Below are 17930 nucleotides of genomic sequence, written 5' to 3' on the forward strand. Positions count from 1 at the left end.
TTCTAGTGCATAATCTCACTGCTTTGAGCCCTAATCATAAAACATGCGCCTCATTCTGGTAGACAAGCTGGCAGAGACCAGTTGGTCCTAGAAGATGCAGAAGGAACTCAGACCAGTTGAGTGCGATTAGACACAGCGCTGCCCACGGTGGAGCTGAGCATCTGCTCTGCCACTGACCAGCGCTGTAACTTCCAGCCCTCATCTTCCTGCTGCTCTGCCAGCCTTCAGGGGGCCCTGCCTGGACCCTTGTAGGTTCTGGCACAAGCAGACCACAGACACAGCCGAGGGAGAACAGCAGTGCGCCTGTGGCTGTACTTGTTCCCACTCTTCTGGGCTTCAGAGGTCTTCCTGGAAGAGGCAGTCCCCGAAGGACTCAAGCTCACAACAGAAACAGGGCCATGAGAAACCTCTGCCTTGAACTTCCTCCCCTGCCCCAACCCCTCACGTACCTTTACCTCGTGGTGCTTGGTATCCCCAGGCCATTGTGCACAGACACACACAGACAAAAACGCAGTCATTGCACAGGGCCAGCTCAGAAGAGGCTGGTGCCGGGCTTCGAGTCTCTCCTCGCCAGAGGGGAATGACTTAGAAGAGCAGGTCCCCGAGCCAAGCCAAGAACAGAGCTCGTGCGTCTCTTTGTAGCAAGGAGCCCCCTGGTTCTTCCCATGACCCTCAGTCATGCAACTCTCTGCCCTCATTTTACGCAAGATTCTACATCCATAACCAGGAAAGAAGTCACTAGAGGTGACTCTACCTCTCCAGGGCCATGGTATGTAGGTTCAAGAAGGGATCAAGTCGAAAACTACAGTCTCAGGTGGAGGGTTTGTTGGGGCTGCCATTTCTGATGAAAGGCTGCCACTCACATGCAGGGGTTTTAACTGGATTGCTAACCTGAGGAAGGCGAACAAAGACAAGGTGCAGCAGGACACAGCAGAGAGGGCCGCAGGCTGGGTTGGGCCCTAGGACTCTTCTCCTGTCTCTGAAGCTGGGGCCATGCCAGTTGCTCCCAGCCACTTCTCACATGAAGGCTGGCCTGTTTGTTCTGTGCTCCTTCCATCTCTTGGGTCAGTGTGTCCCTGAGTCTGAGGAACTGCTGTGCCTGTCACGGGGAAAGCCGTGTGGCTAGGGTGGGGCCCAAGCAGTCTGAGATTCCTATTGCCCAGACACCCAAGTGCATACCCTCTGGTGGACGTTTTTCTGAATCTCAGAGAACATCAGCTCTCTGTCCACCTCTTTCATTATTTGAGCTCCTTTTTCTGTGGGTTTTTATTTTTAACAAATGAAAGGAATTTGATTTTGAGAACCTCCTGAAGAATCTTTTAATGATCACTGATGTCTCTTGTGCATTGTAAAACCAGAACTGAAACCCTCAAAGCAGAGGAAATTCCATTCTGAATTAAATACCATAGAGATTCTCTCAATCCACCCCTGAGAGTTCATCCTGTTCTGCTTCTTAGCTGGAAGGAGGGAAGAGGGCAGCTGCAAAGAGAGCTCCCTGCAAGAAGGACTTCTAGATGTAGTCGTGTGAGATGAAGAAAGGGGAAGGACAGTCTGCATTTGGTTCAGAGTTAAGGCAGGAAAGAGGGCAGAGGCTGAGGCTCCTTCCTGGACCCTCATCTTCAGCAACAGCCTGTAATTCCTCACCTCCAGCTTTAATAGAAATCTTGATCCCAGGAAGCTCCGCGGATTTGTCCATTAACTCCCCGTGCAGCTCAGCCCTGTGCTGATAACATCAAGTCAGAGGTGTTTGGGGCACGTACCTTCCTTCTCCAAAGCGTGTAGCTCACGCAGGCCAGCACGGCCCATCCACCAGGCCCACATGAGCACTAGCTCGAGATGTGGATTTCTAGGGCCTAATGCTCTGCAGACTGTGGGAACGATTTTGAAAACAAAACCACTCTATCCATTGTATCCGTTTAGTCAGTCTGGTTGAGAATATCAATTTATTAGGGGAGGAGGGAGAAAAGTGAGAGGGTTTGTGGGCACTTTTTGTAGATGCCGACTCAATTATTATTATTTTTTTTTTTGGTAAATTCTGATTGAAATTTAAATAGGAAAAGGACTAGGACCCTAGCCATAGTCAGAAAAGCCTCTGCCCTCTAGTGGAGAAAGGCTCAAACAAATATTTGTGTTGACTATTTCATTCAGTGTTTGGGCTTGGAACCCTGAACTGGTACCACCCAAGTCGGTGCTCTCTGGGGACATCAGGCGAACCCTTGGCCTTAATTCCTGGGGCCCTGTTCCCAGGGGGTTAAGTGTTCACAGGGCCCCAGAGGCCTCACTTACTTGGGAGCCTGCTCAGCAGAGAAGGAGAGACCAAAAGTACGTCCTGTTCTGGGGGAGACACAGAGCCTGGATGAGACTCAGGTTCCCTCACCCGACCCCGTATGCTGACAACCCGGCCCCAGGGGCCACTGGGGAAGGAGCCTGAGCTGGTGACGTCATCTCCCGGCCAGCACGTCTTCTCCAGCTGCAGCCAATTCTCTCACACCACCTGAAATCACTCATCTTATTCCACCCTGGAGCCCATTAATTAGTTCCCGCCTACCCCCACACCCCCCCCCTCAGCTCTCCACCCTCTGTTCCCAAACATCTCCAGGCTAAGCAGACATCGGCAAGACTTCAGAGGCTTTTGGCTGAAATGAAGTTACCAGGTGCTGTAGGAACAGAGACTCCAAATAGGCCACCTGAGCCTGACCAGCCACAGCTGCCTTGTACAGCATTTGGTGCCAGTTGGGACCCAACACTGTCCTCTGGGGAGACTCAGTTCATAGGCAACTGCCAGGTGGGTTTCCAAAGCCAAACCAGAGTGATCAATATCCAGGGACTCTGGTGCACGTGGTGTTTATTTCAAAGAGCAGAGTGAGGGGAAAAGGCCCCAGAACTGAAGTCTGTGCTCTGAATGGACTCAGGCCAGGAATGAGGAGGGCGGAGGGTAGGAAGAGGTGAGTGAGATCAAGGGAGCATCTTGGGAATTTCTCACTCCTGTCAAACTGTGAAGTTAATGATAAATGAAGAGGTTGGTGACACAGCAGACGGTCTGTGGGCGAGAGGGTACCATAGGTGTTTAGACATAGCACAAGCATTGACATATGACTGTCTTGTTTGTTACCTTCTTGGGGATTCTTCCCCGACTTCCCATTTCTTCACACAGATCTCTAAAGAATTTGAAATGATTTCCCAAATATCTCATTATCCACTAGAAAAAAACCAACCTGCTTCAATAATCTCTTACCCCCAAATTCCCAGAACACTCTTCTTACTGTCTAATTTAAGTCCCTTCTGCAATATGTCTGTTCCTTTTTATTACATCTTGAAATGGCAATTAATTTCTGCAGCCACTTCCTATGGCTTCATTTCCACCTCCTTCCTTTTCACATAATCCAAAGATTTGAAAAGATGAGAAAAGCAAATTAACATGAAAATTAATACATGGAGGAGAAATCACAGAACTTAAGAGAGGAAGAGGCTGTTTCAAGTCACCCAAGCGCATCATATTTACACACAAGGAGAAGACTCTTAAGAGTCCCTTGGACTGCAAGGAGATCCTACCAGTCCATCCCAAAGGAAATCAGTCCTGAATATTCATTGGAAGGACTGATGCTAAAGCTGAAATTCCAATACTTTGGCCACCTGATGTGAAGAATTGACTCATTGGAAAAGACTCTGATGCTGGGAAAGATTGAAGGCAGTCGGAGAAGGGGATGACAGAGGATGAGATGGTTGGATGGCATCACCGACTCAATGGAGATGAGTTTGAGTAAACTCTGGGAGTTGGTGATGGACAGGGAAGCCTGGCATGCTGCAGTCCATGGGGTCTCAAAGAGTTGGACATGACTGAGTGACTGAACTGAAACCCACATCATCAGGCTTACCTGGTGGCCCAGTGGTAAAGAATCTGCCTGCAGAGCAGGAGCCACAGGAGGTGCAGGTTCCATCCCTGGGTCAGGAAAGTCCCCTGGAGTAAGAAATGGCAACCCCCTCCAGTATTCTAGCCTGGAAAATTCCATGGGCAGAGGAGCCTGGCAGGCTACAGTCTGTGGGGCCTCGAAGAGTCAGACACAACTGAGCGACCGAGCCACCAGCCCCCACCTTCACAACTGGATTCTTTTATATTGCTAAGTGGGTGGGTGGGTTGGTTAGTGGGTGTAGGTATGTGTGAGTGCTAGTAAATTATAAGCTCCTTGAGGACAAGGTCATGGCCTCTTACTTTCATAGCACACTGGCGTCAATAAAAGGGATTGGCTTCAGGCAGCCATCCCTTGGCATGCTTATTATAAACTATGCTTAACATTCCTTTTCCTGGAGGAGGAAGTGGCAACCCACTCCAGTATTCCTGCCTGGAAAATTCCATGGACAGAGGAGTCTGGTGGGCTACAGTCCATAGAGTCACAAAGAGTAGGACACGACTGAGCGCCCCCACACACATGCACCGTCCTTTTTTGGCACTAAAGCCAGCTCTTAAGGATTCTAGCTCTGGTTTTCTTACATACTGAAAGGTACTAACCCTGATATTTTTTGACAATATGGTATTTCAGTCCCCCTCTTCATTCAGTCCCCCTCCTCCATCCCAAGTGGTCTGCATTTTCAAGGTTTGACCAGTGTCCTCCAATCATGGAGGCTGAAGGATTCAGATTTACCTTTTGCAGTCTCTCTGAGGGTGGAGCAGAGGGAGAAAGGAAGATGGTTTCATTCTTGACATGTAGAAGACCCTCTGGAGTTTTATGCTCCCTAGTCAGGGAATCCTTTACAGCCCAGTGAGTGAGTGAGAGTCACTCAGTCATGTCCAACTCTTTGCGACCCCATGGACTATAGCCTGCCAGGCTCCTCTGTCCATGGAATTTTCCAGGCTAGAATACTGGAATGGATTGCCATTTAGCCTAAGAGGAAACAAAACAAACTTCAAACCCTGAAAAGTCCTTCCTGATCTTCTCTGCCTGTCGAAACTGGCAGTTTCCTTGGGGCAACTTGGGGCAAAGATTGGTAAGCTGTGCAGATGGTATTGGGGCACCACTTGGAAGACAGTGAGAGAGAACAGAGTGAGATTCCGAAGTCAGCCCATCTGAGCAGGTCCCAGACGACTCTACTGGTGTCACTGAGTGGGGTCCCTCTTACCCACTGCTGCTGCTGCTAAGTCGCTTCAGTCGTGTCCAACTCTGTGCGACCCCATAGACGGCAACCCACCAGGCTCCCCCGTCCCTGGGATCCTCCAGGCAAGAACACTGGAGTGGGTTGCCATTTCCTTCTCCAATGCATGAAAGTGAAAAGTGAAGTCGCTCAGTCGTGTCTGACTCTTAGCGACCCCATGGACTGCAGCCCACCAGTCTCCTCTGTCCATGGGATTTTCCTTACCCACTACTAAGGCATGAACCTAGAGTAAAGATACTAGACGCCAAGATCTAGAAAGGTGCTAAGATTTAAATCAGAATAATGAGCCCCAATCCAGTTCTAGATTCTATACAAGGCAGAGCCAGAAGGAATTATTGAAACAGATCATGAGCCCAGGAGACGGGGAGATGCAGAGCAGCTGAGTAGTACAATTAGGAAGTAGCCTCAAATATTTTGTGAAGCCTGAGCTGAAATAATCCCAGACTATTTCACATGCCTTGAAGGTTGTGTTTAGTCGCTAAGTTGTGTCTGACTCTTTGAGACCCCATGGACTGCTAGGCTCCTCTGTCCTCCACTATCTCCAGGAGTTTGCTCAAATTCATGTTCATTGAGTTGGTGATGCTATCTAACCATGTTATCCTCTGCCATCTTCTTCTCCTTTTGCCTTCAATCTTTCCCAGCATCAGAGTCTTTTCCAATTAATTGGCTCTTTACATCAGGTGGTCAAAGTATTTGAAGGTACCAGCGTGATAATGAGCCAGTTTTTTTCTAAAAGGATTGGGTAAGTCAGAGAAGGAAAGGGAAAAAGTCAGAGAAAATATAAAAAGCAGATCCTAGAACTAAAAATCCCAATTGTCCTTACCCAGTAAGTACCAAAGCAAATGCCTCGACATACCTTAATCTCTGAGAGACCCCGGTACACAGTATGATAGCTAATCTTCATAATGTCACCTATGTCATTAAGAAAATAATAATTGGCTTTTAAAGAAAATAACGAATGGCTATAAATATTTGAAAGATAGTTGGGAAGATTTCCAAGAAAATGTTTAAGGTTCAAAATATTTTTACATTTTCCAAGGAAAGAGAAAATTTGTACCTTCTGAAAACTGGTTTATGAAGAATATCTCATTCTCCAGCAAGGATAGAGAAAGGAGGCTTTGTGTCCTTAGCAATGCATGGCTTGTAAAACTGACACGTCCTAGGATTCAGTCTTCATAGTCTTGTGGGCTCTGTTGAACCACAGTGAAATGGGCTCACATCTGTCCAACTTCCTTCAAAATAAAATAAGATTTTAAGTCAGTGCTAAAATCCACGAAGTGGGCGTGGGTGTCTATAATGGAGCTGATGTTTGTACATCATCCATGTGAATTTCCACGTGTCTTTCAGAGAGCCTGCTAGGTGGTATGTCCTGGCTGCCAGATGGGAGTGAGCATGGTTTAGATAAGGGACCAGTTCTGGAGGCAGTTGTGAGCCCAGCTCAAGAGGAAAGGTGCCTTTCTGTTTTTCAGGAGTTAGTCTAAGCAGGGCTGTACGTCTGCACAAGGCTCTAAGGGCTGAGTGGGAGACCTGCGGCAAGCATAAGCGGAGCAGCAGAAATCGGATCCCAAAGAGGCCTGCTCGAGCCTGAGGCGCGTCTTGCTGGCCAGAGCCACTCTTAAGGGGCTGTCTGCACTCCCGCTACCAGAGGGGCACCTCGCTCACCCCTACTCCTTGGCCTGCTTTCTACTTCAGCTATAGATCTTCATTCAGGGGTAACCTACTTGCAAGGCCTTCCCTGAGCCTGAGGAATTTATTAGGGAGGAATAGGCAGAGAGCCAGGGCTTCAAAACAGCAGAATTACATAATGAGGTTTGCAGACTGTCTCCATCACCCTGTCTGCTGTCTGATTGTTAGACTAGAGGGGTCTGCATGGAGACTATTGAAAACAATGCAGAATCTGGCCATCAGCCTGACTCCCCCCTCTCCTTACCCCTCATTTGGTCAGGAACCAAGTTCTGTTGATTCTATACTCTAAATATTTCTCAAAGACTTCTGCAGTTCTTTGATGTTCTTTGCAATGCATGTTATCTCCCCCATACCACCAATTCTCCAGTATCAGCCGGGTATCCTCCAATTCAATTCTGATACCACCTACCTGGAGGTAGGGTCAAGTCCCATAGGTTCAGGTCTCAGGCCCACAGGACTGTTCCCACTTCAGAGGCCAGGCACAAGTCCAGGTTGTCATGTCACCTGTGCTTCTGACCACCTGGCTATCAATCAGTGGTTCCCACAGTCACCTCCTTGAGTTTGCTTAATTTTCTGGAGCAGCTCACAGAACTCAGAGAAACATTTTACTAGATGACGAGTGTTTTTAAAAAGGATGTAACTCAGGAGCAGTCAGACGGAAGCGATGCAGGGTGCAAGGCATGGGGAAAGGACGTGGCCCTTCCCTGCTCTCTGGGATCAGCCTCTCCTCAATCTCCACATGTTCACCAGCTGGGAAGCTCTCTGAACTCTTTCTCCTTTTAGGATTTCCTGGAGGCCTCATTACAAAGACATGGTTGATTAAATCATTGGCCGTTGGTTGTTATTTTTCAGTGGCTCAGTGTGTGTGAGTCTTCGTGACCCCATGGACTGCAGCACCCCAGGCTTCCCTGTCCTTCACCATCTCCCAGAGCTTGCTCAGACTTATGTCCATTGAGTTGGCGGTGCCATTGGTGACTAATGTCAACTTCCAGCCCCTCTTTCCTCTCCCAGATAAGGGGATGGAAGTGAAAGTTTCAACTCTTTAATCACAAGATTGGCTCCACCGACAACCAGCCCCCATTCTTAGGTGATTTCCAAAGCTACCTCATACATAACAAAAGACCCTTCCATTGCTCTCATTTAAAAAAAAAAAAAAAAAAAAAACCCTCCAAGGATTTTAGGATCTCTGAACCAGGAACAGTGAAGGAAGACCGAATATATGTATTTCTTATCATCAGTCACAATACCACAACATCCATTTGTCTCTCACTCCACTGACACTGCTTTCATTCTGGCCCTCATGATCTCTCCATGAGCCGCTGCAGCCTCCCCATCTCCCACCTTGAATCCAGTCTTGCTGCTTTCACCTAGCCTCCAGAGAGGTCTCTCTGAAATACAGATCTATTTGTATAGCCCACTTCCTTGAAACTCTAATTGTTCTCTCATTCTTCTTCCCATAGCATCTAAAACACCTGGTGTGTATGTCTTACAAACGTGGCAAAGTCTGGCCTCTGCTTATCCTACTGAAGTGGTTTCTATGGCATATTGCTCAAACCTACCCTTCAGGATAAGGACACTCATTCTCTGAGTTGTGTGAGTGTTGCCACTAACAGCTCACAGCTGAGTCCTTCTGCAGGCCTTGTCCTCAGCCAGAGGAAGCTGCTGCACTTGAGGCTGTATATGCTTCCTTCCCAGGAAGAACCCTCACCACTGAGTGCTCAGTGTGGGGCTGCCAAGGCATTGGCCCCTGGCCTCCATGCAGGACACATCTGAAGGACCGGCTAGGGCCAGAACTCCTGGTGGGATCGGCTGGGGCCTGTGCTGCAGCTGCACTGCAGTTTAACTTCTCTCTTTGCCCACTCATGCTCCATTCATCCTCCCTACAGGTATTGCTCTGGAGAATACAGCCCCAGAAATGTCTTGCATCTGTAGGGGAGCAAAATTTGCCACCCTAAACGCTCTTTGGCATTTGGATTATTTCAAGTTAAAAGCAATCAAGGCCCAAGACTCAAGAAGAACCTTTGACCTTGCCCCTAACTACCTCAAAGGATGTACAAAGAGGACCTCTTCCCTTATCAATTAACTTATTGAGAGCATCCTGCAGACCCCCACTGCAATCTCTCTCCTTTCTGTCCTCATATTGCTTCCTCTGCAACTCAATGCATGCTCATTAATTTGCTGGGGCTGCCGTAACAAAGTACCACAAACTGGGGAGCTTAACAAACAGGAAATTACTTCTCACAGTTCCGGGACCAGAAGTTCAGGTTCAAAGCGTCAAGAGGTTTGGTCTCCTCCAAGGAGCCTCTCCTTGGCTTGCAGGTGGCCTCCTTCTTACTGTGTCTTCACAGGGTGTTTCCTTTGGTGTCTCTTTTTAGGTTCAAGTTTCCTCTTTTCATCAGGACACTGTGAGATCAGATTAGGGTCCACCCTAGTGACCTCGGTTCAACCTCATTACCCTCTTAGAGGCTCTGTCTCCCAGTGCAGTCACATTCTCAGGCACTAATCAGTTAGGACTTTACCGTCTGGATGTCACAGGGGGACACAGTTCAGCCCATGACACACCTATGTTTCTTTTCCTCTTCCTTCCTCCCTGCCACCCCAGGGGCAGCCAGCCCACATCTCCCCATCAGGGAACCCATGACCAAATGAACCTTCCTCTCAAACTGCCAAGATTCAGATTTCAACATGCCCCTGGAAACAGATAAATGAGGAGGTTATTCTGCCTGGGGTGGAGGTGAGGAGGTGGTAGGAAAACTAGAAGTCTTAAATTTCATAGAGAATGTCGGGGAAATTAGATGTGGCAATTGTAGAGGTTTAATGTGGGGGATGATAAGAGCTAAATAAGAGGGTATAGAGGAGCAGAATTTGCTGCCCCAAATTGTGTCTCTTTGGCAAGAGGATTAATTTAGGCTGATTGTTTTGATTTTCAGGCTGAACTGCCCAAACTTAGTTCCTTGACTAGGGATGAAACCCATGCCCCTGGCAGTAGAAGCGTGGAGTATTGACCACTGGACCACCAGTGACGTTCCACTTAAGCTGATTGTTTTTAAGGCCCCTAAAGACTCAGAAAGACCATTTCAGCCTCAGTTCAGTCACTCAGTCATGTCCAACTTTTTGTGACCCCATGGACTGCAGCACACCAGGCCTCCCTGTCCATCACCAACTCCTGGAATTTCCTCAAACTCATCTTCATTGAGTCCGTGGTGCCATCCAACCATCTCATCCTTTGTCATTCCCTTCTCCTCCCACCTTCAACCTTTCCCAGCATCAGGTTCTTTTCCAATGACTCAGTTCTTCGCATCAGGTGGCCAGAGTATTCAAGTTTCAGCTTCAGCATCAGTCCTTCCAATGAATATTCTGGACTGATTTCCTTTAGGATGGACTGGTTGGATCTCCTTGCAGTCCAAGGGACTCTCAAGAGTCTTCTCCAACACCACAGTTCAAAAGCATCAATTCTTCGGTGCTCAGCTTTCTTTGTAGTCCAACTCTCACATCCATACATGACTACTGGAAAAACCATAGCTTTGACTAGACGGACCTTTGCTGGTGAAGTAATATCTCTGCCTTTTTATGGAGAAGGAAATGGCAACCCACTCCAGTACTCTTGCCTGGAGAATCCCTTGGATATAGGAGCCTGGTGGGCTATAGTCCATGCAGTCTCAGAGTCGGACACGACTGAGCGACTGACACACAAAATTGAGGAGATACTTGACGGCACAAGGGTACGCTTTATCTGCTCTCCCATCTCCTGCGTGAAGCAGGATAGGGCAGGCAGCACCTGGAAGGCAGGATGGCTCCCCAAACCCCCATCCCTTCTGGAAGTCTTGGGGCCTCAGTGCCTGCAACAGCTGGCCTTGGGCAAATAAAAGACTAAGTTGTTTACTGGCAAAATAAATAAATAAAAAGTAATATCTCTGCTTTTTAATACACTGTCTAGGCTGCTCATAACTTTTCTTCCAAGGAGCAGGCATCTTTTAATTTCATGGCTGCAGTCGCCATCTACAGTGATTTTGGAGCCCCCCCAAAATAAAGTCTGACACTGTTTTCACTGTTCCCCATCTATTTGCCATGGAGGGATGGGACCGGATGCCATGTTCTTAGTTTTCTGAATGCTGAGTTTTAAGACAACTTTCTCACTCTCCTTTCACTTTCATCAAGAGGCTCCTTAGTTCTTCTTCGCTTTCTGCCGTAAGGATGGTGTCATCTGTATATCTGAGGTTATTGATATTTCTTCCACCAGTCTTGATTCCAGCTTGTGCTTCATCCAGCCCAGCGTTTCTCATGATGTGCTGCTGCTGCTGCTAAGTCGCTCAGTCATGTCTGACTCTGTGCAACCCCAGAGACAGCAGCCCACCAGGCTCCCCCATCCCTGGGATTCTCCAGGCAAGAACACTGGAGTGGGTAGTCATTTCCTTCTCCAATGCATGAAAGTGAAAAGTGAAAGTGAAGTCACTCAGTTGTGTCCGACTCTTAGCGACCCCATGGACTGCAGCCTACCATGCTCCTCCGTCCATGGGATTTTCCAGGCAAGAGTACTGGAGTGGGTTGCCATTGCCTTCTCCATCTCATGATGTACTCTGCATATAAGTTAAATAAGCAGGGTGACAATATACAGCCTTGGCGTATGCCTTTTCCTATTTGGAACCAGTCTGTTGTTCCATGTCCAGTTCTAACTGTTGCTTCTTGACCTACATACAGATTTCACAGGATGAAGGTAAGGTGGTCTGGTATTCCCATCTCTTTGAGAATTTTTCAGTTTGTTGTAGTCCACACAGTCAAAGGTTTTGGCATAGTCAAGAAAGCAGAAATAGATGTTTTTCTGGAACTCTCTTGCTTTTTCGATGATCCAGTGGATGTTGACAATTTGATCTCTGGTTCCTCTGCCTTTTCTAAAACCAACTTGAACGTCTGGAAGTTCACAGTTCATGTACTGTTGAAGCCTGCCTTGGAGAATTTTGAGCATTACTTTATTAGCATGTGAGATGAGTGCAATTGTGCAGTAGTTTGAGCATTTTTGGCATTGTCTTTCTTTGGGATTGGAATGAAAACTGACCTTTTCCAGTCCTGTGGCCACTGCTGAATTTTCCAAATTTGCTGGCATATTGAGTGCAGCACTTTCACAGCATCATCTTTTAGGATTTGAAACAGCTCAACTGGAATTCCATCACCTCCACTAGCTTTGTTTGTGTGATGCTTCCTAACACCCACTTGTCTTCACATTTTAGGATGTCTGGCCCTAGGTGAGGGATCGCACCATCATGATTATCTGGGTCATGAAGATCTTTTTTGTATAGTTCTTCTGTGTATTCTTGCCACCTCTTCTTAATATCTTCTGCTTCTGTTAGGTCCATACATTTCTGTCCTTTATTGTGTCCATCTTTGCATGAAATGTTCCCTTGGTATCTCTAATTTTCTTGAAGAGATCTCTAGTCTTTCCCATTCTATTGTTTTCCTCTATTTCTTTGCATTGATCCCTGAGGAAGGCGTTCTTATCTCTCCTTGTTATTCTTTGGAACCCTGCATTCAGATGGGTATGTCTTTCCTTTTCTCCTTTACCTTTCCCTTCTCTTCTTTTCTCAGCTATTTGTAAGGCCTCCTCAGACAACTGTTTTGCCTTTTTGCATTTCATTTTCTTGGGGATGGTCTTGATCCCTGCCTCCTGTACAACGTCACAAACCTCCGTCCATAGTTCTTCAGACACTCTATCAGATCTAATCCCTTGGATCTATTTGTCACTTGCACTGTATAATCATAAGGGATTTGAGGGGTTCCCTGGTGGCTCAGATGGTAAAGCGTCTGCCCGCGATGCAGGAGACCCAGGTTCGATCCCTTGGTCAGGAAGATCCCCTAGAGAAGAAAATGGCAACCCACTCCAGTACTCTTGCCTAGAAAATTCCATGGATGGAGGAGCCTGGTGGGCTACCGTCCATGGGGTCACAAAGAGTCGAACACGACTGAGTGACTTCACTCACTCACATACCTGAATGGTATAGTGGGTTTTCCTACTTTCTTCCATTTAAGTCTGAATTTTGCAGTAAGAAGTTCATGATCCGAGCCCCAGTCAGCTCCTGGTCCTGTTTTTGCTGACTGTAGAGAGCTTCTCCATCTTTGGCTGCAAAGAATGTAATCAGTCTGATTTTGGTGTTGACCATCTGGTGATGTCCATGTGTAGAGTCTACTCTTGTGTTTTTGGAAGAGGGTGTTTACTATGACCAGTGCGTTCTCTTGGCAAAACTATTAGCCTTTGCTCTGCTTCATTCTGTACTCCAAGGCCAAATTTGTCTGTTACTTACTTTTGCACTCCAGTCCCCTATAACAAAAATGACAACTTTTTTGGGTGTTAGTTCTAGAAGGTCTTGTAGGTCTTCATAGAACCATTCAACTTCATCTTCTTTACATTACTGGTTGGAACATAGACTTGGATTACTGCGATATTGAAAAATCATTTGACTTGTCCTAATTGCCTAAATGCATGTAGATAGAGGACCTCTTCCAGGAAGGGAGCTATGGCCATAGATAAGGAAGTATGAATTAGGTGTGTAGATAGGAAGCAATCTAGGAAAATTTGTTAAAATTCCTCTGTGTGGCCCAGTGTCTCTACAAAGCCCAGAAACATTTGTTTACCAAACACTCGCTTGCTCATCTCTATGTAAATTGCCTTCCTCCCTTTTGAAGTCCTAAATCACTACACAACCACTTTTGTCTTTAGCTGAGGATGGTATTTAAGCTGAGAGCTTCAGTCATTTTGGTGAGTTACTCTGTTTTCCTGGGTTTTTCTCCCATATACACATATGTACATATATTTTTAAATTTTTTGTTTGATTTTCTCCTGTTAATCTGTCTCATGTCAATTTAATTCTTAGAACCAGCCAGAGGAACCTAGAAGGATAGAGAAAAATTTCTTCCTCCCCACAAGGGGTTGGCTGAGGTCACATTTTCAAGCACTTTCCTCTTCGTATAAAAGCAGCCAATGTTTTATCTAAAGAGACATAGGTAATTAGAGACCACTCCTCTCACTCAAGCAGGAAACAATGCAGTTAGTTGTAAAAGGCTGGAAGGTTATCTCAATTTACATAGAGATGAACAAGCAAGTGTTTGGTAAACAAATGTTTCTGGGCTTTGTAGAGACACTGGGCCACACAGAGGAAGGAGGATGATTTTAAGGCAAAGAGCTATTAGGGGTGGGGGAACAGGAGTGGTGAATAAAAGATAAAGGGGAAAACCAGGGGTAAAAAGAGAAGAGAGACTTCCTGTTCAGAGCCAAATGATGAATTCTAGTATCCCAGATGGGGTTCTGTTGAATTGGCCTAAGAATACAAGTTCTCCTCCATACAGACTTTCCCAGAGTCAGCCAGCACCTCTCAATAAAGTGGAGAGTGCAGGGAGTAGAGAAAGCTCTAGAAATCAGTAGGGTCAGTTAATATGGAGGCACCAAGCAAAAGGACCACCAGTGATGAAGATGGCAAGGAATTCCAAGAGGACTGGGAAGCTGAGTGAGATCAGCCTCAGTGGGCTGGTTAGGCTGGGCATTGATGTGTCCAGTTCTGACTTGTCACTTAAGGAAAAATAGCAACTCAGGGCTGGGCTTACAGATCAAGGACTAGGGACTCAGATCCAGGCACACTGGAGAGGGACATGGTTGTAGTTGTCAAGGGCTTAAGTTTCCTCTCTCAGGATACCAGGGCAGGAGAGCAGAAGGACCACAAGTGTCACAAACACGAGTGTTAGTCGCTCAGTCCTGCCCGACTTTTGGCGACCCCATGGACTGCAGCCCACCAGGCTCCTCCGTCCATGGGATTTTCCAGGCAAGGATGCTGGAGTGGGTTGCCATTTCCTTCTCCAGGGGATCTTCAGTTGCAAAGGAGGAAAGGGAGACACTGTGCTTGGTCACTGTCATCCTTAAGGAGATTATAGCAGTGGTCAAGGCCAGAGATTAAACGCAAGGGAGGCAGAAGAGCCAAGTGAATGATTTTATCCCAACAGCAGGCTGAGGGCACCAGGCCATCTTTTCTTTCCATTGAGTTAAGGTCTGCTCTGAATAAGAAAGGCCACGGTTGGCCACTGTATATCAGTCAAAGCTGTGACTATCTCCGAAGGAGTTTAATTTTCCTTTGTGAGATTTCTGGTCTTAAGAACATGAGGGTTTCCACTCTGGTTCTGCCTCATGGCTCATCAATCCTAATGGGTTAGGGGATCCAGCTGCAGACTTTACTGCCTTGGGAATCACGAGAGTAAAGGTCACCAAGCAAGACCAGGTGTGGCCAGGCGTGTCTCTATGAAGCAGATGAATGAGGAGAGAGCCTGTAGAGCAGAGTGGGAGTGTCTGCCAGGACTGAACTGAGGGCCTCTGACCAAGCTCTTTGGAGCCCCTTTCAGAGGCATGTGGAGAAGGGCAGCCCTGGAAGTAGCCCAAGGACACATAATACAATAAGGCCTCTTGCTTCGTTCTCACTGAGTCTCCAGTAATCCTCCACGTGCCATTAGTATTTAATGTATGTGTATGCATCCATGCTCAGTTCAGTTCAGTCAGTTCAGTCACTCAGTCGTGTTCGACTCTTTGCGACCTCATGAATCGCAGCACACCAGGCCTCCCTGTCCATCACCAACTCCCAGAGTTCACTCAGACTCACGTCCATCGAGTCAGTGATGCCATCCAGCCATCTCATCCTCTGTTGTCCCCTTCTCCTCCTGCCCCCAATCCCTCCCAGCATCAGAGTCTTTTCCAAGGAGTCAACTCTTTGCATGAGGTGGCCAAAGTACTGGAGTTTCACCTTCAGCATCATTCCTTCCAAAGAAATCCCAGGGCTGATCTCCTTCAGAATGGACTGATTGGATCTCCTTGCAGTCCAAGGGACTCTCAAGAGTCTTCTCCAACACCACAGTTCAAAAGCATCAATTCTTCAGTGCCTAGCTTTCTTCACAGTCCAACTCTCACATCCATACATGACCACTGGAAAAACCATAGCCTTGACTAGACAGACCTTTGTTGGCAAAGTAATGTCTCTGCTTTTCAATATGCTGTCTAGGTTGGTCATAACTTTCCTTCCAAGGAGTAAGTGTCTTTTAATTTCATGGCTGCAATCACCATCCGCAGTGATTTTGGAGCCCAGAAAAATTAAGTCAGCCTCTGTTTCCACTGTTTCCCTATTTGCCGTGAAGTGATGGGACCAGATGCCACGATCTTAGTTTTCTGGATGTTGAGGTTTAAGCCAACTTTTTCACTCTCCTCTTTCACTTTCATCAAGAGGCTTTTTAGTTCCTCTTCACTTTCTGCCATAAGGATGGTGTCATCTGCATATCTGAGGTTATTGATACTTTGCCCAGCAATCTTGATTCCAGCTTGTGTTTCTTCCAGTCCAGCGTTTCTCATGATGTACTCTGCATAGAAGTTAAATAAGCAGGGTAACAATATACAGCCTTGACGTACTCCTTTTCCTAGTTGGAACCAGTCTGTTGTTCCATGTCTAGTTCTAAATGTTACTTCCTGACCTGCATATAGGTTTCTCAAGAGGCAGGTCAGGTGGTCTGGTATTCCCATCTCTTTCAGAATTTTCCACAGTTTGTTGTGATCCACACAGTCAAAGGCTTTGGCATAGTCAATAAAGCAGAAATAGATGTTTTTCTGGAACTCTCTTGCTTTTTCCATGATCCAGCGGATGTTGGCAATTTGATCTCTGGTTCCTCTGCCTTTTCCAAAACCAACTTGAACATCTGGAAGTTCACAGTTCATGTATTGCTGAAGCCTGGCTTGGAGAATTTTGAGCATTACTTTACTAGCTTGTGAGATGAGTGCAATTGTGTGGTAGTTTGAGCATTCTTTTGCATTGCCTGTCTTTGGGATTGGAATGAAAACTAACATTTTCCAGTCCTGTGGTCACTGCTGAATTTTCCAAAGTTGCTGGCATATTGAGTGTAGCCCTTTCACAGCATTGTCTTTCAGGATTTGAAATAGCTCAACTGGAATTCCATCACCTCTACTAGCTTTGTTCATAGTGATGCTTTCTAAGGCCCACTTGACTTCACATTCCAGGATGTCTGGCTCTAGGTGAGTGATCACACCATCATGATTATCTTGGTTGTGAAGTTCTTTTTTGTATAGTTCTTCTGTATTCTTGCCACCTCTTCTTAATATCTTCTGCTTCTGTTAGGTCCATACCATTTCTGTCTTTTATCGAGCCCATCTTTGCATGAAATGTTCCCTTCGTATCTCTAATTTTCTTGAAGAGATCTCTAGTCTTTCCCATTCTGTTCTTTTCTTCTATTTTTTTGCATTGATCGCTGAAGAAGGCTTTCTTATCTCTTCTTGCTATTCTTTGGAACTCTGCATTCAGATGCTGATATCTTTCCTTTTCTCCTTTGCTTTTCACTTCTCTTCTTTTCACAGCTATTTGTAAGGCCTCCTCAGACAGCCATTTTGCTTTTTTGCATTTCTTTTCCATGGGGATGGTCTTGATCCCTGTCTCCTGTACAATGTCACGAACCTCTGTCCATAGTTCATCAGGCACTCTATCTATCAGATCTAGTCCCTTAAATCTATTTCTCACTTCCACTGTATAATCATAAGGGATTTTATTGAGGTCATACCTAAATGGTCTAGTAGTTTTCCCTACTTTCTTCAATTTAAGTGTGAATTTGGCAATAAGGAATTCATGATCTGAGCCACAGTCAGCTCCTGGTCTTGTTTTTGTTGACTGTATAGAGCTTCTCCATCTTTGGCTGCAAAGAATATAATCTATCTGATTCCGGTGTTGACCATCTGGTGATGTCCATGTGTAGAGTCTTCTCTTATGTTGTTGGAAGAGGGTGTTTGCTATGACCAGTGCATTTGATCTCTGTTTGTTTCCAAGGCAAACCATTCAATATCACAGTTATCCAAGTCTATGCCCAAACCAGTAACGCTGAAGAAGCTGAAGTTGAACGGTTCTATGAAGACCTACAAGACCTTTTAGAACTAACACCCAAAAAAGATATCCTTTTCATTATAGCGGACTGGAATGCAAAAGTAGGAAGTCAAGAAACACCTGGAGTAAAAGGTAAATTTGGCCTTGGAATATGGAATGAAGCAGGGCAAAGACTAATAGAGTTTTGCCAAGAAA

Source organism: Capra hircus, chromosome 15 (assembly GCF_001704415.2).
Source record: "Capra hircus breed San Clemente chromosome 15, ASM170441v1, whole genome shotgun sequence".
Taxonomy (NCBI): Eukaryota; Metazoa; Chordata; class Mammalia; order Artiodactyla; family Bovidae; genus Capra; species Capra hircus.